Consider the following 22,161-nt stretch of genomic DNA (forward strand, 5'->3'; position numbering starts at 1 on the left):
AGGTGGCGAATAGCAGAATCCACTTACCTGTATCAGCGTGTGCAGGTCCCCCGACGAGTCCCTCCGGCGCTCTGCTCCGTCCTCAGGCTCCGGAGGCTGGTCTGTCATGTGTGCTCCCCAGCAGAGCACAAGAATGTTTAGCTGGGAAACCACATGACAGACCAGCAGGACGGAGCCGGAAGCTGCTGCGCGGACAGGTAGGTCGGCGGGGGGAAAGGTGAGCGGTGGGAGGAGGGGGTGGGGGGGTGGTCGGGGGGGTACGAAACTTAACGCATCTGTAGGCAGTGCTGCACATGCGCTGGTTTTACAGATGTAACAGCGCATGCGCAGCACTGTTTCCAGATGCGATAAGGTAGTGTAGGCAGGGAGAAGTATCTATTTCCCGAAAAGCTGTCATCGTAAAAATGACAGCTTTTCGGAATATATACTTATGGAGAGGTGGAATGATGAATTCCACCTATAATTAGCTAGAACTCCATGAGAGTTCTAAAGCTAATTATCTCCATTGAATTTTTTTACGTTTAACGAATAGGCCCCTATGACTACGAGAAGTATGATGTTAAGATACCACTATATGTAATATTATAGATAGTGGGAAACAATGTGATATGCGTAATGTTGAACATGTGATATTCCTTAGAAGTAGAGATACAGTATCATATGAAAAGCAGAGGTAAGGAAATCTAGGTTTATCATTTCTGCAGTACATAAGGAGACGTCTTTATGTTTTCTGTTTACAGGTGATAATGGATTTAACTTTTATGCTTATAACAATGCTTACGGTATATGCCATTGTTCTCAATACTGTGTACATGTAAAAGTATAATAATGTATATCGGAGAGAAGGGGATCCTAAAATTGCATAGTGGTGATAAGTAAGTATTGCAACACCTGACCAAATTCATAGGAATTGGAAGATGGATATACAAGGTTTGGTTTGTAGGATATTGGAAAAATTAATAACTAAACATAAGGTGTATGTCTCATGAGGTAGTGTATGTGTTGAATGACACCGAAGTTCTTGTGGGTGGTGGCAGTTCATACGGAATGGTTTTAGAGATCTCCAGTGATTGTTGGTAGCAGATGCAAACGTGATATCTTTCTGTATCTATATCCCTGTGAAACCTAGTTAAATGGTGATGGAAGTATTATGGATAACCAAAGGGTGGAGGTTTCATTCACCAGAACAAGAGGATTATCATAGATCATAAAAATATGCATATGATCGTACTGTTTTGAAAGTGCTGTAGTGACAATAACTCACCGGAATGTAAGTTTTTCTCAAAAACACCTGCTGTAATTTTGATGTTTTATCTCTTGTGACCAGTAGTGACACTCACATGTCCTAGGAGGAGTAGTAGTGGAGGGGAAAATATACATTCATTTCCCAGCAGAGGTGGTAAGGTCTGTAATTACTAGGGGTTTTCAATGATAAAAAAATACATTTAAGATTGTTCCAAAATTGGTCTTATATTTAAACAGTTTTCACAGGAAAATTTTCTGTTATTGCTAAATGAACTGGGTATATCTGTTAACAGTTTGCATGTTTGGAATAGATAGGAATTAGTTACATATTGACATACATGTATGATGTATACTAACATTTCTTTCTAGTTCCCCGGAACATCGGAATACAGGTCAAAGTGTATTTAGAATTTCCTAGATTAGGAATAATCGTTTTAGATCTTCATAAAAAGTGAGAAAGAAAAAGGCATTGTAGGATCTTGATTGCCACCTAGTGGAGAAGACGAGGTAAAGTTGAATCTGCAAACACCCGTCAATGTCAATAGGTTTTGTTTTTTTTGAAAACTCCAATATGGAGCCGACAAAATTCTAAATTGTCACAGTGGGGGGGAGCCACTAACGCTCGTAGAATCTGTTTTTCATCCATGTAGGCAAATCAAGTCAACAGCAGGATATCTGAAGACTGCAGACAGATTGGGTGAAGACGTCAGATTGGGTAGGAAAGATGGAGACATTCTAGAGGACTGATATCTCAAATTTCCTATTCTAGATGCTGGCAAGGCCCAGCTGCGGACAGATGATATCCTTGGTAGATGACGAAGATAACCGGACGAGACACAGATTGGAAGAATCGGAATCCAGATCATCCAGAAGTGTGCCCTCACCCCATTGGGCAAATATAACATAATAAGAACGATCATAAGTTTTTTTTATTTTTAGAACTGTGAAAAATGACATTGTTATGATTCTCTCCCAATTGAATTTTCTCTCATACCACCTGTATGATCAACATACATTAACACATACCCTAATATAGTGAAGGATTGCATTACAACCCCGACATTGAATGTGCCTACAGATAATAATATGTGAACAGGCAAAGTCATGTATAATAATAATTATTGTAAATGTTCCTTTAAACATCCTAGATAATGTAGTCTCAATTCCCCCCCCAACTTCCTTTATAGGTTCGATGAGATCCCACATCCTACCCATGGTCCCGTATGGATCTGCAGATGGTGTATAAGGGTTGTTTTACCCTCTTGAAATGCATTATCCATGGTCCAGTGACCTTCTTGCGTCACACTGCTTAGGACATTGAATAATACATTATTATACATGACTGGAAAGGTTAAGATCAGAATATCATAGTCTTATTTGCTATCAAAGGGTGGACTGTCGAAGTCAAATAATTGGTTGTGATCGATTGCAAATTATTATCTGATGATCTAGTCGTCGATGGTCTGTTGAAGAGTGAGTTGGACTATGCTCTGCGTCAGCTTAGTCTGATTGCAGCACAAATGTGTATTTGTGTCTGTAACAAATTAATTAAAATATGCACAGAGACTAGTATGCTCAAAGGAAGTGGTCTAAATGTAAAGTTAGGAGTCATTGTCAGGAACCTGCAAGTCATTGGCAGTTGTGTGCCTATTGTTCGGTGCTGTTTTGGTTCATAGGAACTGACATCTACATCCTAATTAAGTGAAGAAAAGCCTGTCATAGGCTACCAGACTATGTGGCACCAGCAAGCAGCTGTGGGTCTTCCCTTGTTTAGAACAAACTTCTATTTACACCTTAGAATTAGTGTAGGCAATGTTTAAATGTTAAAATATGTCAGAAATGGATAATATATATATTAATCCATCACAAATACACTAAATTACATACTAACACATAAATACTTGTATGTGTAATCATATGCGTACACATGGATGTTCACGGGCATCCTCACATACATAGATGCGAACAAATAGACGCTTTTATGTGTACACACATACACACAGCGCGTGTTTGCTCCTTACACCACTCCTGCTCACAGTGCACCCTTTGCGCTGTGTGTAGACGCACAACGCATACTTACATATAATCGTAAATAAACACACACTGATGATTGCATATACATTCATTTGAGTACACGTGGACGCGCGTGGGCTTACTGATGTGTATACACTTTGATGAACATTTCCTTAGTTTAATATGCAGATGCACATTAGCGACCACAAATATATATATATATATATATATATATACACACTCATAAAAGGTTCCTGCACATAATGGTTCATATTAAAGATATTGGTTATGATATGAAATGCATGTATTTGATATTTAAGGTATAGAACACTGTGGACATGTCATGTTTAATTTTGCACTGATGCCCTGTTTATTTGCAAGTTTCCGGTTCTATTGACGAGGAAGTCACATCCTGCATTCTCAAGTTATGGATCATAGAGAGATTATGGTTAGATATTGAAATGTTGTATGAAGTATCTTAGCTAGTTTATACCAGTTCTCTGGCAGGAAGACTACACAAAGGAACAGCTTCAAGATCACGCCATCCCCCTAATGACACCATATGAACTGTCCAATAAGAAGATCATTCAGGAGCAAGAACCAATGAAACAGTGTTTGCCTGTCCCTATTGTGTTGCCACGTCATGTAAGGGTATATATAATTGCATCCATGAGAGTCTCCAGTCATACCCATTTCATGACCACAGACGTCAGAAGTTATGACTGGGACCTGGATCCGGGGCACATGCGTATGTATTGGCTGTACCTTATGTATTTAATAACCTTTGCGCTAATTGTATTATAGATCAAGGCGTGTAACTATATGCTTTTATGTGAATAATATCTTTTTGTGCTTTGGAACCACAATCAAAGTCTGGAAAGCAATTATTTCTTGTGCAACTTGTAGCGCTAAATAGCAACAGTTTGGGTATAAAGGTTATTAGGAATTCATAATATAATTAAGCATGACTAAACCTATTCACATTTCTATTACTTGATTGTGGTTTTGATTTCAGGATTTTACACCAAATCTGCCATTTTTCAAAACTGCCCCTCCTCAGACTCATTACATTTTTATTTCTGGTTGCCCTCTTTCGCCGGGTCATAATTGGAACACATTTGAATATCAGGCCGATAAGTATGATGACACCCAGGATACAGAGTAGAAGTTTCCCTACATTTGTCACCATTTCTTGGGCCCACTCTCCTAACCCAGAGAACTACTTGAGTGGGTTCAACCAGGTGACCCATGCAGTTAATTCCTTGCCCACGGCAGTTAAAGTGAGGTTGTGCTTCCTCCTAAATTCCCACTTCAGCTGCAGTATTTCGTCCATTTTCTGCTCAATCACCTCCTTTGGATCATCTATACTATTGGTGATGTGAGTGCAGCATTTTACTCCATACTGAGTTGCTAAAGTTACACAGTACCCACCCGTTACAGCCGTGACATAATTCAAAAGCTCTTTCTTGTAGGCTTGCAAGTCCCTACCAGCAAACCTGAAGGTGTCATCATACTTCTCAGTGATATTATCAATCAAATATGCCAATGCTTGGATGTACCTATAATTTATAACTCCTCTGGCCATACGGGTGATATCTAAGGTGATGAGAAATTGAATCCCGGTGGATTCCTGTATCAAATATGAGGCTAAGGGGTCTCCCCTGTCTATGAGGTGTCTTTTATAAATGTGTTCATAATGAGTATGGGTATAAGGAGGGGGAGAGTTGTGGTGAATGTCTATCATTTTATCATGTGTAAGGGTCATGATTTCTGGTAGTACCCTTCCGAGATAGCATAAACTTTCAGAGTTCGGTGAGAGCCACTTGTACGCTTTCCTTCCACATATGAAATACACATCATCTGGGAGAACATAAGGAACAGAATGCATCATTATCATTGAACACATTATTCTGACAAAGAATCCTGTCCCCATCTCCCCCATTTGACTGGTACACATTTCCGGTTGTATAATATTTGCCCAGTACCCTAGTGATACTCTGCCAAATATTATTTTGTCGTATCTACACATGTACCTATACCGGAAGTATCTCCCACTTGCAATAATTCTGCATACAAGTTCAGAATCGATAGGCTCATTATCAGCTCTGTGTGAATAGGTCATTGTCTGATTGTTCCAGATCACCTCTCAATTTCCTGGTTTTCTGAAATTGGTGAGATTTAAACATACCAGGGATCTATCTACATGGTACTGGTGGAGCTTAAGACTAGGGGGTTGTTGGAGCTGGATAATTGGCTGAGACAGAATCTGTTAAAATTTAAATCTGCACGATGCCATTATGCGAATGGCAACAAGACACCATTTTGTGAATGGCCGCTCAGCGCCATTTTAGCGAATCTCACACATTATAGGTACATACGGCGATGCTATTATTTAGCGTTGTGCGTTTCCCACGTAATTGAACAATGTTAAAAGTCCTCATTATATAAATACATACATTTACTGAAACATATAATATGACCAACCCTGCAAAACACGTACCACAGTGTACTTCTCAAACACATAGACACGCAACGCTAACTAGCGTTTTTTCTTAATATCCTTACACTTACACACTACACACTTACATAAAAAGGTTCCCTAGCATTAAGGTCTATATTCAAGGTTTTATTTATTATTAAGTATGTAATAAAGCGACTGTATTTAAGATCTCAGGTTTAGTATATGATAAACAGACCGTGTTTGGTGCTATTCTAAACCACTGTTTAATTGCAGACTTCCGGTTCCATTGGTGAGGATATCGCAACATGCGTCTGCAAATTATGGTTCATAGAGAGTTAGGCATTAAAATGTACTCTGTAATGCAACCAGTTTAGACTTGTTCTTCAGCGGGAAAATGGACACAAAGAGCTGTTGGAGGCTGGACTGTGATCATACAAACTGACCTATGAACTGTATTGTAACAGAAGAACCAGGAAGAAGAACCAATGGGATTATGCCAACTTGTTCTATTGTATTGCCTATCTCTGCAAGGGTACACATACGGATGCTCTATTTCCAGTAGTTAGTCTGCTTGTTCTTTCTTCTGATGGAGGCTCCACCTTTGATGCCAGAAATCTGGATCCAGAGCGCCTGCATATGTATCGACTGACCTATGAACTGTATTGTAACAGAAGAATCAGGAAGAAGAACCAATGGGATTATGCCAACTTGTTCTACTGTATTGCCTATCTCTGCAAGGGTACACATACGGATGCTCTATTTCCAGTAGTTAGTCTGCTTGTTCTTTCTTCTGATGGAGGCTCCACCTTTGATGCCAGAAATCTGGATCCAGAGCGCCTGCATATGTATCGACTATACCTTGTGATTGTATAATTTGTTTGCGCTAATTGTATTTAGATCACAGTGTGTAACTATCTACTTTTTGGTGAATAATATCTTTTTGTGCTTTGGAACCACAAATAAAGTCTGGAAAGCAATTATTTCTTGTGCGACTTATAACACTAAATTGCGACATTTAGAGTGTATAGATAGGTAGGAATCGATAGGGTCTAGATATATAATATATTTCTTGTCCACCGGTCTCCCCCCATGCAATTCAAGTACCTCTGCTAACTTTAATGGGTATGGCACTAATCCCGAATTACTATGTCCTTGAGGTACTTGTGAGCACACCCAACACTCTGTTTGGTTTAGAACCTTAACTACTAATGAGTGGTAATCACTCAAATGGTGTCTGTCAAATTCGACATTACTACTCGACTGACATCTTTGGATGCACTCATCCTCAATTATGGGTTTGCAGTACTTACAGATACAGTATTCCTCAGACAATAGCCCATCACACTGTCTCCGAACTCCGTGACTACCAGACCTCTTACTCATTCCGGCTTTGATCAAAGTGATAGACCAATTCTGGGATTCTATCAAGTTCTCGTCCTCTCCATCAGAACCACCTCCAGACCCATACTCGACTTCTCGGGGCCTCTCACAAAAACAAAATGTCCTGATCGAAATAAAAGTACAAAGGGAAAACAGGAACAAAACAATTCTTGATTGAAGACATTCCATCTTGAAATAACAGTCCTTCAATAACTCTCTGGTATGCTCAAGTACAGTTCAACAGTGCTACCTTTCAGTTCTCCCGGAACTGGTTCTCAAGTGATATTAGTGTAGATTCACCTTTTTCTACTTCACGAGTTCTCTCCCGGTTAGCGACCTCCTTGCAATGGGAGGAGTGGACCCAAGTCTCTCTCTCGGCTACTTTCAGTGATGTTGTGCTGGTCAACAAAACTTGTTATGGTCCTTCCCACCTGTCTATTAGGCAACCTGAGCGTAGAAAATGTTGAATTATAACATAGTCCCCTGGTTCAATATCATGGCAGTTAGTTAGGTCAGGAATCGCCAGCTTCAAGCTTTTTTGCTGATTTCTCAACTGCTGGCTCATCCTGACAAGGTATTGTACTGTCACTTCACTGTTACACTTCAAATCATCCAGGGGGTCTTATCATTACGTCATCCAAAAATAATTTCGAAGGGTGATAGGTTAAGCGGGGATCTGGGAAGGGTTCTAATGCTATACAATACTAGTGGCAGTGGCTCTGGCCACAATAATCCCATTTCAGTCATCACCTTGCTCAATTTGTTCTTAATAGTGCTATTCATTCTCTCCACCTTCGCACTGGCTTGGGGTCAGAAGGGAGTATGAAGTTTACTATTAATGCCCATAAGCTTACACATGAAAGTATAAAAGAAGCAGCTGGAAAGTCAGGTTGTGTAAACAATGTAACAGGTTCGTTAGTTTTGTAAAATATTTGTTTAATAGCAAAAATGTATCAGAACATATAATATGCCTCTATTAGTACATGTTTTAAAATAAACAAAAAGGAAAAACACAAACTGTTGCAGAGTAGACAATCTTGTGACTCATTTAGAGTCTAAGTGGTTTCTGATATAATTCAAACAAGTTCAAAAGTGTAGATATACTTGCCAGTCAATCGAAAAAATTGAAGAAATATGCTTCTATGAAAGGGGATTTGAATAATGCTGACAGTCACACTCCTTAGGAGCAGAAGGAATAGTGATCCCGGTGTCAGTGTGGGCTCAACCTAAGGGAAGGGAGCCTATGTGTCCGTGAATCTCCTGAATCAGCCGAACTTGTCCTGAATAGGGACACTAAACTCCTCGTTCGGCAGTCACCCCCGTTGAGAGCAGGGGGGGATGTGTGGATAAGCCGTAGTTTGTCAATATCCTCTGTGTGGAGCAGCGGAGTGTACGGTGTCACTAGTAGGGCTCAACCTTCTTACGGGAGCCTGGATCTCCGTATGAATTCCGCAGAGATAGTTGGTCTCTGTGAGGATGCAGGTAAAGTCATCCACCAGGGATCCCACAATGGGCAGGAGTGTAAAGTGCTGGTAGAATCGTCCAAATGCAGGAGGAGAACACGTGGGCTAATCAGCAAAAAGAAATAACCGGCTTTGTAATGAAGCAGCAGGGAGAAATAGACCTGTAGATTTTGCTCAGGCATCCATGCTTGGAGATGACTGTAAAAAATGTAATGCAGTAAAAAATCGTTCAATCGTTCAAATCGTTCAAATCGTTTAATCGTTCAATCGTTCATCTGACAAATCTGACAAGTCTGACAAATCTGACCGTGTGTATGCTCCATGAGAGTGAGCAAGTCAACTTCCGTTTGTTTATATAAATAATATAATAATGATAATAATAATAATAATAATAATAATAATAATAAATAAACTGAGTGAAAATGTAAAATATTGTATAAAAGTTCTGACTACACAGAAGTGAGGAACATACCAGGTAAACCTTTAAAAGAAAACATTACCATAGAAATTTGACTCAGTCTACAATATACTAGGAAAATCAATAAAATCAGGCAGAACGTAATATCATAGTTATCAACTGTCCCGAATTTTTAGAAACAGTCACAGATGTAATGATTAGTACAGGGAAATTTATACTAGCACAGTATAATATGATTCATATATTTTATATTATAGTATAGGGACCTGTCACATGCCGGGTCACCTCAGCCTACCCCGCTCGCTGTCCCCCCAATTCCCCCCCCCCCACAGCTCTGACTGCTGTTTGTATTGTTCCTCCACCAACCCCCCCTCTAACTTTCCTGTTCCGTCCTAAACCCGCTGCCTGCTGTCTATTACCGTCAGCCCCCTCCTGACCCCGCCTCCCCTGTTTCCATACCTACCCCATCTCCATTCCACTTCTACGCCCCTCGGCCTGTCCTGTCTCCCCTGTAGTGGGAGCCACTGCAGGGGCAGCACACACCTTGGCTTCAACTGTGTGAGCATTGAGTAGAAGGGACATACCTTAGAAAATTATTAGATTTATAGAGATGTGCATTTTGGTTTTGCTGGAAACCGAACACTCCCGAACTTTGGGGTTCCAAGTATAAGCAAGTCCCGGCTCGGGTCTGCTGTAAGTACAGAACTCAGATTTAAAAAACAAAGCTCAGGTTTTGGATTGCATGCAAACAGGTCCAGTGGCAAATGCAGGATTTTGAAAGGGGGGTTTCCAAATCCTTGGCTACCGAACCAATGAAAAAACATCTGGACACAAATAAATTGATATATAGGCCCTCATTCAGAGCCACTCGCTATCGGCAGTACGCTCGTTCCGAGCGATGTTCGCACATCTGCGCATGCGTACGGTTTTTAGTACGCATGCGCGAACCAGTCAGTGCGGGCGAAAATCATTTGTACGCAATATAGCGAGTGCCTGCTATTTTGAGTGACAGAATGCGGCGTATGTGGGTGGAAACAGGGGAAGGTGCTTCAAAACGGGGAGTGGAGATCCGATCGCAGGCGTGCTTAAAGGTCAAAACGGCGTTTTATGGGTGTGCATAATTAATAGAGCAGCGTCAATGACCACGTCACTTGGTTTTTTTTAACTCAGAACTGCTCGCAAAATAGCGGTTGAAAAAAACCAACCACAAGAATAGCGAGCAGTTCATATCCTGTTCGATGTACTCGATTAATCGATTAATCTAATAAATAGCGGACATGACGTATGGTGCGAGCGGCCAGGGGGCGTTTTTAAGAAATAAATGAGCGTATGTTTTGCTCGCTCGTTCAGACTTAGAGGTGTGAACAGACTGCAATGTGCGAACGGATCATTTGCATAGCCACCCCTTGATTTTGAACGAACGACCGCAAATAGCGAACGGCTCTGAATGAGGGCCATAGACAGATAGAAACATCTTACACAGGATTTAGGACCACTAGAGTAACATATACCACTCAGACACACACACACCCCTATCACTAAAAACATGAATGCAGCAGGCAAATAAATACAGCCAGCATGATTATTAAAGACCCCCCTCCCCCCAGTAGTTGTCCCCCCTTTGCAGTGCCCCCAGTAGTAGTCCCCCTTATGCAGTGGCCCCAGTGGTACCACTTATATAGTGCCCCCAGTAGTGGTCCCCCCTATGCAGTACCCCCAGTAATGCCCCTTATATAGTGCCCCCAGTAGTAATCCCCCCTTTGCAGTGCCCCCAGTAGTGTCCCTTATATAGTGCCCCCAGTAGTAGTCCACCCTTTGTAATGCTCCCAGTAGTGTCCCCAGTAGAAGTCACCCTTTTGCAGTGCCGCCAGTAGTGCCCCTTTAATAGAGTCCCCAGTAGTAGTCCCCCTTTTGAAGTGCCCCAGTAGTAGTCCCCCCTTTGCAGTGCTCCCAGTAGTGCCCCTTATATAGTGCCCCCAGTAGTAGTCCCCCCTTTGCAGTGCTCCCAGTAGTGCCCCTTATATAGTGCCCCCAGTAGTAATCCCCCCTTTGCAGTGCCCCCAGTAGTGTCCCTTATGTAGTGCCCCCAGTAGTAGTCCCCCCAGTAGTAGTCCGCCCAGTAGTGCTCCTTATATGCAGTACCCCCAGTAGTGCCCCTTATATAGTACCCCAGTAGTAGTCCCCCCTTTGCAGTGCCCCCAGTAGTGCCCCTTATATAGTGCCCCCAGTAGTAGTCACCCCTTTGCAGTGCTCCCAGTAGTGCCCCTTATATAGTGCCCCCAGTAGTAGTCCCAGTATGCAGTGCCCCCAGTAGTAGTCCCCCCACGCAGTGCCCCCAGTAGTGCCCCTTATATAGTTCCCCCAGTAGTAGTCCCCCTATGCAGTGCCCCCAGTAGCGGCCAACCTCTCTATACAGTGCCCCCAGTAGCGCCCCCCTATACAGTGCTCGTGTCAGTGTCCATGCCCCTTACATACACACACACACAAAAAAAAACCCCACAACTTACCTGTATCCCCGCTCCTGCTGCTGTCCGCTCCTCCTGGGTCCGACCTGCTCTGCACTATGGGGAGCCGCAAAGCGGAGCTCATGAGTGAGCTCCAGCCAGCTCCTTCCGTGGACGCAGCAGCCAATGAGAGTCTGTCTGACTCTCATTGGCTGCTAAAATAACACACCGCCGCCAGGTAGTACGAGCGTACTACCCAATGCCGGCGGTGGTGTGTTTGTTAGTGTGTAGTGCGGACCTCACTCACTGCGGCTCACACTACACTTAGTGATCGGTGAGCAGGGGGTGTACCCAGGAACCCCCCTCCGTACGCGCCTGAGGTCCAAATTACATGATTTAACTTTTTTTTTTAAATCAATTTGAAAGAAATCCAAAACCAAAACAGAACAGAACCAAAACATACACAAGGATCAGCGCACATCTATAATATTTATATGGATCCTGGAAGTGGAAAAACAATGTGGCCTGTCACTCTAAGCCATGTTACATTTCAGAAAGTATTGGGACATCCTGGATGGGACGGCAGAGTGCAGTTAGAGATGTGAGAGAGGACGGAGGGAGAAAAGTCACTGGGGAGAGGTAGGTTTGAGTGTCATCAGTGCAAAGATGGTATTTTAGGCTGAAGGAGATTAATTACAGTACATGTCACTTACAATGCACATTTAGGAATCGCAAAACTACAGTTTTGCAATGCAAATTCACGGTGTGCTCTACTAGATTGCCATCAGGATGTATAGGTTTATGAAACAAGATGGCTGCATAGCTGACAGTGGGAATAAGTTGAGATAAGTGAAGTCACTCCTAGTATCGCGCAGTGCAAATACATTTTGTTTTGTAGCGAGAGATTATTATAATGAGTATTTTCACCAGTGATGTCAATAGTGAACTTCCTGCTCTAATATAGCAGTAAGTTCACTGGGGCTTGCGGTGGATGATACCCTACCACAATAATCGCGACCACGCCAGGCTGCCCGCACAAGCTGTGGGTGGTCACCCACAGCTTAGCGAGCGGCCTGGAGGTGGGGGGGGGGAAATGCCCTGATTCAGAGAGAGCGCTCACAAAGAGAGTCCGGCTCTGAATCAGGGCCAATGCTTCACTCAGAGTATGTCTTCTGGGTGGTAGCAGGACTATAAAAAACAAACATAAATGTTGGCCTACCAGTCCAAAAATTAAAAGTATTGGGAATTCTTCAAATTCCCTAGACTGTGGGGGGCATTATCATTAAAGTGTGGCGTGTGGAGGGGCAATTCTGCTACCCTAGTACTAAATAGTTTTCATCAGCACCCTCCTTACTATATACTAGGGGTGTGCACCGGCCACTTTTCGTGTTTTGTGTTTTGGTTTTGGATCTGGATCTTTCTTCGTGTTTTGGATCTGGATTGGTTTTGCCAAAACCACCCTTCCGTGTTTTGGGTTCTGGGTTTTGTGTTTTGGATCTGTATTTTTTTGAAAAAAAGCATAAAAACAGCTAAAATCACAGAATTTGTAGGTTTTTCTGCTCCTATGCTATTATTAACCTCAATAACCTTAATTTCCACTCATTTCCAGTCTATTCTGAACACCTCACACCTCACAATAGTGTTTTTATGTCCAAAAGGTTGCACCGAGGTAGCTGGATGACTATGCTAAGCGACATGAGTGGGCGGCACAAACACGTGACCCATCTAGGCGTGAAACTGCAGTGGCAGACAGGATGGCAGTTTGAAAAACTAGGCCCCAAACTGTACATAATGCAAAGAAAAAAAAGAGGTGCAAGATGGAATTGTCCTTGGGCCCTCCCACCCACCCTTATGTTGTATAAACAGGACATGCACACTTTAACAAACCAATCATTTCAGCGCCAGGGTCTGCCACACAACTGTGGCTGAAATGATTGGTTCGTTTGGGCCCCCACAAAACAAGCTGGCAATTAATGTGTCCCTGCACAAACTGGCTCTACGGAGGCAAGATGTCATCCTCATCCTCCTCATCCACCGATTCCTCACCCTCTTCAGTGTGTACATCCTCATCCTCACAAAGTATTAACTCGTCCCCACTTGAATCCACCACCACAGGTCCCTCTGTACCTTCTGGAGGCTGGTCTCCCTGGAAGAGCTGATAATTCATTTTGATGAACATCATCTTCTCCACATTCTGTGGAAGCAACCTCCTACGCCTTTCGCTGACAAGGTTCCCGGCTGCACTAAACACTCTTTCGGAGTACACACTGGAGGGGGGGCAACTCAGGTAAAATAGAGCCAGTTTGTACAGGGGCCTCCAAATTGCCTCTTTTTCCTGCCAGTACAGGTATGGACTGTCTGCCATGCCTACTTGGATGCTGTCACCGATGTAATCCTCCACCATTCTGTCAATGGTGACAGTATCATATGCAGTGACAGTAGACATGTCAGAAATTGTTGCCAGGTCCTTCAGTCCGGACCAGATGTCCAAACTTGGTCCTGCCTGCCCTGCATCACCGCCAGCGGGTTGCTTAGGATACCTAAGTTTTTTCCTGGCAGCCCCAGTTGCAGGAGAAAATGAAGAAGGAGCCGTTGACGTGTCACGTTCCGCTTCAGCTGACAGTGTGTTCACCAGCTGGTCTTTGCACCTCTGCAGGCTTGTGTCGGCCGGAAAGAGAGACACCACATAGGCTTTAAACCTAGGATCGAGCACGGTGGCCAAAACGTAGTGGTCTGATTTCAACAGATTGACCACCCTGGAATCCTGGCAAAGCGAATGAAGGGCTTCATCCACAAGTCCCACATGCCGAGCGGAATCGCTCCGTCTTAGCTCCTCCTTCACTTTCTCCAGCTGCTTCTGCAAAAGCCTGATGAGGGGAATGACCTGACTCAAGCTGGCAGTGTCTGAACTGACTTCACGTGTGGCAAGTTCGAAGGGCTGGAGAACCTTGCACAACACGGAAATCATTCTCCACTGCGCTTGAGTCAGGTGCATACCCCCTCCTTTGCCTATGTCATAGGTGGATGTATAGGCTTGTATGGCCTTTTGCTGCTCCTCCATCCTCTGAAGCATATAGAGGGTTGAGTTCCACCGCGTCACAACCTCTTGCTTCAGGTGATGGCGGGGCAGGTTCAAGAGTGTTTGCTGGCGCTCCAGTCTTCGGCACGCAGTCGCTGAATGGCGAAAGTGGCCAGAAATTTTTCGGGCCACCCAAAGTGTCTCCTGCACGCCCCTGTCGCTTTTCAGAAAATTCTGCACCACCAAGTTTATTGTGTGAGCAAAACATGGGACGTGCTGGAATTTGCCCAGATGTAATGCCCGCACAATATTGGTGGCGTTGTCAGATATCACAAATCCCCAGGAGAGTCTAAGTGGGGTAAGCCACTGGGCGATGATTTCCCTCAGTTTCTCTAAGAGGTTGTCGGCGGTGTGCCTCTTACTGAAACCGGTGATACACAGCGTAGCCTGCCTTGTAACGAGCTGGCATTTCTGAGATGCTGCTACTGGTGACGCTGCTGCTGTTGCTGCGTAAGGTGATACATCTACCCAGTGGGCTGTCACAGTCATATAGTCCTTAGTCTGCCCTGTTCCACTTGTCCACATGTCCGTGGTTAAGTGGACATTGTGTACAACGGCATTTTTCAGGACACTGAGGACACTTTTTCTGACGTTTCTGTACAGTCTCGGTATCGCCTGCCTAGTGAAGTGGAATCTAGACGGGATTTGGAACCGGGGACACACTACCTCCATCAATTGTCTAAATCCCACTGCACTAATGGCGGATACCGGACGCACGTCTAACACCAACATAGCAGTCAAGGCCTCAGTTATACGTTTTGCTTCAGGATGACTGCTGTCGTACTTCATCCTCCTCGCTAAGGACTGTTGGAGGGTCAATTGTTTAGTAAAAGTAGTGGTGTTCCTACTTCCTCTCTGGGATGATGAACGACTCCCAGCAGCAGCAACAGCAGCAGCGGCAGCAGTAGGCGTAGCAATGCAGGATCCTCCAGAGGAATCCCGGATAGGAGAGTCAGTCATGCCAGTGACATGGCCTGCAGGACTACTTCCGATCCTGACTAAGGAGGAAATTGACGAGGAGGGAGTTGACGGTGTGGTTTGCAGGCGCTTGGATACAACAGGACAACGGGATTTAGGTGTCCCTGGACTGCTTACGGTCTTAGCCAAAGTTTCTGAACTTGACAGTAACTTTTTATGAACGCGCTGCAGGTGCCGTATAAGGGAGGATGTTCCTAGGTGGTTGACGTCCCTACCCCTACTTATTTCACCTTTACATATGGTACATATGGCAAGACAGTTGTTGTCCGGATTTGGATAGAAATATTGCCAGACCAAAGAGGTGGAATGTTTGGTCTTCTGCCCAGGCATGACCGTGATGGGCTTTTTCATCCCACGGACAACAACTGTCTCCCCCGGAGCCTGATTTAAACAAACCACATCACCATCAGAATCCTCCTCGCCAACTTCCTCCTCAGCGCCAGCTACACCAGTATCCTCATCCTGTTGTACTTCAACAGTGACATCTTCAATTTGCATATCAGCAAGTGGACTGTGGGTGCTCCTTTCAGCACTTGCAGGGGGCGTGCAAATGGTGGAAAGAGCCACCTCTTCCCGTCCAGTGCTGGGAAGGTCAGGCATCGCAACCACCACCACACTTGGATTCTCCTTGGGGATTAGTGATATCTTCTTAGAAAGCACAGTTCTTCGCTGTGCTTTTGCCAGCTTAACTCTTTTGATTTTTTTAGTGGGAGGAGGGCTTCCATCGTCATGTGAAGCTGAACCACTAGTCATGAACATACTAGGGATCGACCTTAGCCGTTCCTTGCCACTCCGTGTCGTAAATGGCATATTGGCAAGTTTACGTTTCTCTTCAGCTGATTTAAATGTCTTTTTCAAGGTCATTTTCCTGAACTTTGCCATTTGGGATTGTATGTGCCCTCTACTATGACATTGGGCATCGGCCTTGGCAGACGACGTTGATGGCATGTTATCGTCTATGTCATGACTAGTGGCAGCAGCTTCAGCACTAGGAGGAAGTGGTTCTTGATCTTTCTCTATTTTATTTTTATCGGAGAAAGTTTGGTCCTCCATTTATGTTATATCGATTTGATATATACGTGCGGCTAAACACAGAAAATAATTTTTTTTTTGGTTTGGACTGGAGTGTACTTTGTGGGTTACAGCACCCTTTAACGGTCAAGCCAGCCGGCCCTTTACTTATGACACAGGCGCACGCTTGGCACTACTTTGTTGATGCACGTGCGGCTACTGCGCACACAATTCACAAACACAGAAAATAATTTTTTTTTTGGTTTGGACTGGAGTGTACTTTCGGGGGTTACAGCACCCTTAACGGTCAAGCCAGCCGGCCCTTTACTTATGACACAGGTGCACGCTTGGCACTACTTTGTTGATGCACGTGCGGCTACTGCGCACACAATTCACAAACACAGAAAATAATTTTTTTTTGGTTTGGACTGGAGTGTACTTTCGGGGGTTACAGCACCCTTTAACGGTCAAGCCAGCCGGCCCTTTACTTATGACACAGGCGCACGCTTGGCACTACTTTGTTGATGCACGTGCGGCTACTGCGCACACAATTCACAAACACAGAAAATAATTTTTTTTTGGTTTGGACTGGAGTGTACTTTCGGGGGTTACAGCACCCTTTAACGGACAAGCCAGCCGGCCCTTTACTTATGACACAGGCGCACGCTTGGCACTACTTTGTTGATGCACGTGCGGCTACTGCGCACACAATTCACAAACACAGAAAATAATTTTTTTTTGGTTTGGACTGGAGTGTACTTTCGGGGGTTACAGCACCCTTTAACGGTCAAGCCAGCCGGCCCTTTACTTATGACACAGGCGCACGCTTGGCACTACTTTGTTGATGCACGTGCGGCTACTGCGCACACAATTCACAAACACAGAAAATAATTTTTTTTTTGGTTTGGACTGGAGTGTACTTTGGGGGTTACAGCACCCTTTAACGGTCAAGCCAGCCGGCCCTTTACTTATGACACAGGTGCACGCTTGGCACTACTTTGTTGATGCACGTGCGGCTACTGCGCACACAATTCACAAACACAGAAAATAATTTTTTTTTGGTTTGGACTGGAGTGTACTTTCGGGGGTTACAGCACCCTTTAACGGTCAAGCCAGCCGGCCCTTTACTTATGACACAGGCGCACGCTTGGCACTACTTTGTTGATGCACGTGCGGCTACTGCGCACACAATTCACAAACACAGAAAATAATTTTTTTTTTGGTTTGGACTGGAGTGTACTTTGGGGGTTACAGCACCCTTTAACGGTCAAGCCAGCCGGCCCTTTACTTATGACACAGGCGCACGCTTGGCACTACTTTGTTGATGCACGTGCGGCTACTGCGCACACAATTCACAAACACAGAAAATAATTTTTTTTTTGGTTTGGACTGGAGTGTACTTTCGGGGGTTACAGCACCCTTAACGGTCAAGCCAGCCGGCCCTTTACTTATGACACAGGTGCACGCTTGGCACTACTTTGTTGATGCACGTGCGGCTACTGCGCACACAATTCACAAACACAGAAAATAATTTTTTTTTTGGTTTGGACTGGAGTGTACTTTCGGGGGTTACAGCACCCTTAACGGTCAAGCCAGCCGGCCCTTTACTTATGACACAGGCGCACGCTTGGCACTACTTTGTTGATGCACGTGCGGCTACTGCGCACACAATTCACAAACACAGAAAATAATTTTTTTTTTGGTTTGGACTGGAGTGTACTTTCGGGGGTTACAGCACCCTTAACGGTCAAGCCAGCCGGCCCTTTACTTATGACACAGGCGCACGCTTGGCACTACTTTGTTGATGCACGTGCGGCTACTGCGCACACAATTCACAAACACAGAAAATAATTTTTTTTTGGTTTGGACTGGAGTGTACTTTCGGAGGTTACAGCACCCTTTAACGGTCAAGCCAGCCGGCCCTTTACTTATGACACAGGCGCACGCTTGGCACTACTTTGTTGATGCACGTGCGGCTACTGCGCACACAATTCACAAACACAGAAAATATATTATTTTTTTAGCACTTGGGGGGAGCACCCCTGATGGACAGAGCACCCCCTGGACAACACTACAGCACTCCTTTAGGACTGGGACACTGCACAGGACTTTGGAGTGGACACAGCCCCTATGGAGAACTGACTGCACAACACAGTCCAGCCAGCCCCTATGGACTTTGAAGTAGTGGACACAGCCCCTATTAACAACAGCAGCACAGCACAACACAGCCAGCCCCTATGGACTTTGAAGTAGTGGACAACAGCAGCACTACACTACACTACACAGCCCTAACTCCCACCCTCCCTCTTCACTGTCCACAGCCGAGTGAGAAAATGGCGCCGACGTGGGTACCTTATATAGGATCCAAAACCCGCGAGACTCGGAAGGCGGGAAGATGACGTTTTGCCTCGATTTCAGAATCCGAGTCAGGCGGGAAAAGTCGAGCCTGACTCGGATCGGACTCGGATCGGGGGGGCTCGGGGGGGTTCGGATTTCAGAAATCCGAACCCGCTCACCCCTACTATATACATGTCTTATTGTATGTATGTTATGATGGAAGACTGTCAGTGGTTGATACTGAAGCAGTATTTTCATATTGTTATGTGCATTTTTCGTCCTTATTATTGTCTTCTGTTTTGCATTAATTGCGCTATTTTCTGTTATGTCTTTAATACTAAAATTATAATATATTCAAAAGGAATACTTTCACCATTCAAAAGGTCAAAACAATTTATTGTGAATTCCATTCACAATAACATCCATTCTTTCAACATTGTCAGGAAATAAAATTATATTACTCATTCACACAGTTACAGTTTTCTTGCATGTGATATTTATCAAAGCTTGGAGAGAGATAGCATTGTGAGAGGTAAAGAACCAACCAATCAGCTCCTAACTGCCATTTTTCAAACACAGGGTCTGATTCAGCAAGGATCGCAGTTGCTTATATGCACGCAATAGGCCTGCGTACTGCGTATGCGATCACAGAGGATACGCAGACCCAGGGCAGAGTGATTGACAGGAAGTGCCGTTTGTGGGTGGTAACGGGGTGTGTTCGGGCAAACGCAGGCGTGCCAGTGTGTTAGGACGGTGTTGCAGGGTTGTGCTTAAATTAGTCACTACGATACCGTACGCAGCCTAAGGCCTCATAGCGCGCGCTGAAGTAAGCAGTTCCTGAGTGAGGTCTGACTTGCCTTAACTGTGCGTATGGGTCCGATGTTAAGGATTGTTTCGCTATGTTGCCCAAGTATACGGATATAAGGGGAAGTGCCCGTCCTTACAGTGCATCCGGAAAGTATTCACAACCCTTCACCTTTTCCACATTTTGTTATGTTACAGCCTTATTCCAAAATGAAATAAATTCATTTTTGTACTCAAAATTCTACACACAATATCCCATAATAACAACGTGTAAAAAGTTTTTTTGCGATTTTTGTAATTTTAATAATAAAAAAAACAAAACTAAGAAATCACATGTACATAAGTATACACGACTTTTGCTCAATACTTTGTTGATGCACCTTTGGCAGCAATTACAGCCTCAAGTCTTTTTGAATATGATGCCACAAGCTTGGCGCACCTATCTTAGGGCAGTTTCGCCCATTCCTCTATGCAGCACATCTCAAGCTTCATCAGGTTGAATGGGAAGCGTCGGTGCACAGCTATTGTCAGGTCTCTCCAGAGATATTCAATTGCATTCAAGTCTGGGCTCTGGCTGGGCCACTCAAGGACATTCACAGAGTTGTCCTGAAGCCACTCCTTTGATATCTTGGCTGTGCTTAGGGTCGTTGTCCTGCTTAAAGATGAACCGTCGCCCCAGTCTGAGGTCAAGTACACTCTGGAGCAGGTTTTCATCCAGGATGTCTCTGTACATTGCTGCATTCATCTTACCCTCTATCCTGACTAGTCTCCCAGTTCCTGCCGCTGAAATACATACCCACAGCATGATGATGCCACCACCATGCTTCACTGTAGGGATGGTATTGGCCTGGTGATGAGCGGTGCCTGGTTTCCTCGTAACATAAGTCCTGGCATTCGCCAAAGAGTTCAATCTTTGTCTCTCATGGTCTCATGGTCTGAGAGTCCTTCAGGTGCATTTTGGCAAACTCCAGGTGGGCTGCCATGTGCTTTTTACTAAGTTGTGACGTCCGTCTGGCCACTCTACCATACAGGCCTGATTGGTGGATTGCTGCAGAGATGGTTGTCCTTCTGGAAGGTTCTCCTCTCTCCACAGAGGAATGCTGTAGCTCTGACAGAGTGACCATCGGGTTCTTGGTCACCTACCTGACTAGGGCCCTTCTCCCATGATCGCTCAGTTTAGATGGCTGGCCAACTCTAGGAAGAGTCCTGGTGGTTCCGAACTTCTTCCATTTACAGATGATGGAGGCCACTGTACTCACTGGGACCTTCAAAGCAGCAGATATTTTTCTTTACCCTTCCCCAGATGCGTGCCTCGAGACAATTCTATCTCGGAGGTCTACAGACAATTCCTTGGACTTCATGCTTGGTTTGTGCTCTGACATGCACTGTCAAGTGTGGGACCTTATATAGACAGGTGTATGCCTTTCAAAATCATGTCCAATCAAATGAATTTACCACAGGTGGACTCCAATTAAGCTGTAGGAACATCTCAAGGATGATCAGTGGAAACAGGATGCACCTGAGCTCAATTTTGAGCTTCACAGCAAAGGCTGTGAATACTTATGTACATGTGATTTCTTAGTGTTTTTATTTTCAATTCAATTTGCAAAAATCTCAAAAAAACTTTTTACATGTTGTCATTATGGGGTATTGTGTGTAGAATTTAAGGACAAAAATTAATTTATTCCATTTTGGAATAAGGCTGTAATATAACAAAATGTGGAAAAAGTAAAGCATTGTGAATACTTTCCGGATACACTGTATGTTAGGCTGCGATCGCAATGTGAATGCAATCATTTACATATCCCCACTAATATTAGCAATTGCGCTGCGTACGTATAAGCAGAATAGCGATCCTTCCAGCCTGTAGAATGTAATTTAGAAGCTGATTGGTTAGTACTTTCACAATTTTATCTCTCTCCAAGCTTTGATAAATGCTTGAAAATTAGCCTTATTATTTTAAGGCTACTATAATAAATATGCTTCATAAGAATTCATTCTAAATATTTAAAATTACATATACCAAAACTGATAATAATAAGAAGCCTCCCTGCCAGAGGGGACTGTATGTATTAGTTTATATTTATAAATTATTTAGATTAAGGGGCCTTTTCATCATCGAGGGCCGTATGGCCCTCAATGATTAAGTATTCATCTCACTGCGGGGGAAACTTTACACTGGAGCAATGCTCTGGTGCAGGGACAGCTACTCCGAAAAGCAGCTGTCCCCGCGGTTAGTAGAGCATCTACAGAAGTAGCTGCATTACTTACCTCTTCCCCCTCGGCCTGGCTACGCATGCATGACCCTCAGCTGAGGAAGCCTATATTGATGGAACGCGTAGGGATTTGAATCACAAGATACCACACTATTGGGTGCCTGTCCCTATATACATACAGGGCCGGATTAAGGTCTGTGGGGGCCCCTGGGCAACAAACATGTGGAGGCCCCTATTAAATATTGATGAAATGGTAAGCGGTACATTGACAATCAGCGATAAGCTAAGCTTAGCAATGTTTGTTAAATACTG

General features: G+C 44.2%; 1 pseudogene; it reads right to left on the reverse strand.

Moving 5' to 3' along the window:
- Positions 1-4,216: 4,216 nt before the first annotated feature.
- LOC148543344 (uncharacterized) lies at positions 4,217-7,664 on the reverse strand (annotated as a pseudogene).
- Positions 7,665-22,161: the final 14,497 nt, after the last annotated feature.

Source organism: Taudactylus pleione, unplaced genomic scaffold (genome assembly GCF_031769625.1).
Source record: "Taudactylus pleione unplaced genomic scaffold, aTauple2 ptg000004l, whole genome shotgun sequence".
Taxonomy (NCBI): domain Eukaryota; kingdom Metazoa; phylum Chordata; class Amphibia; order Anura; family Myobatrachidae; genus Taudactylus; species Taudactylus pleione.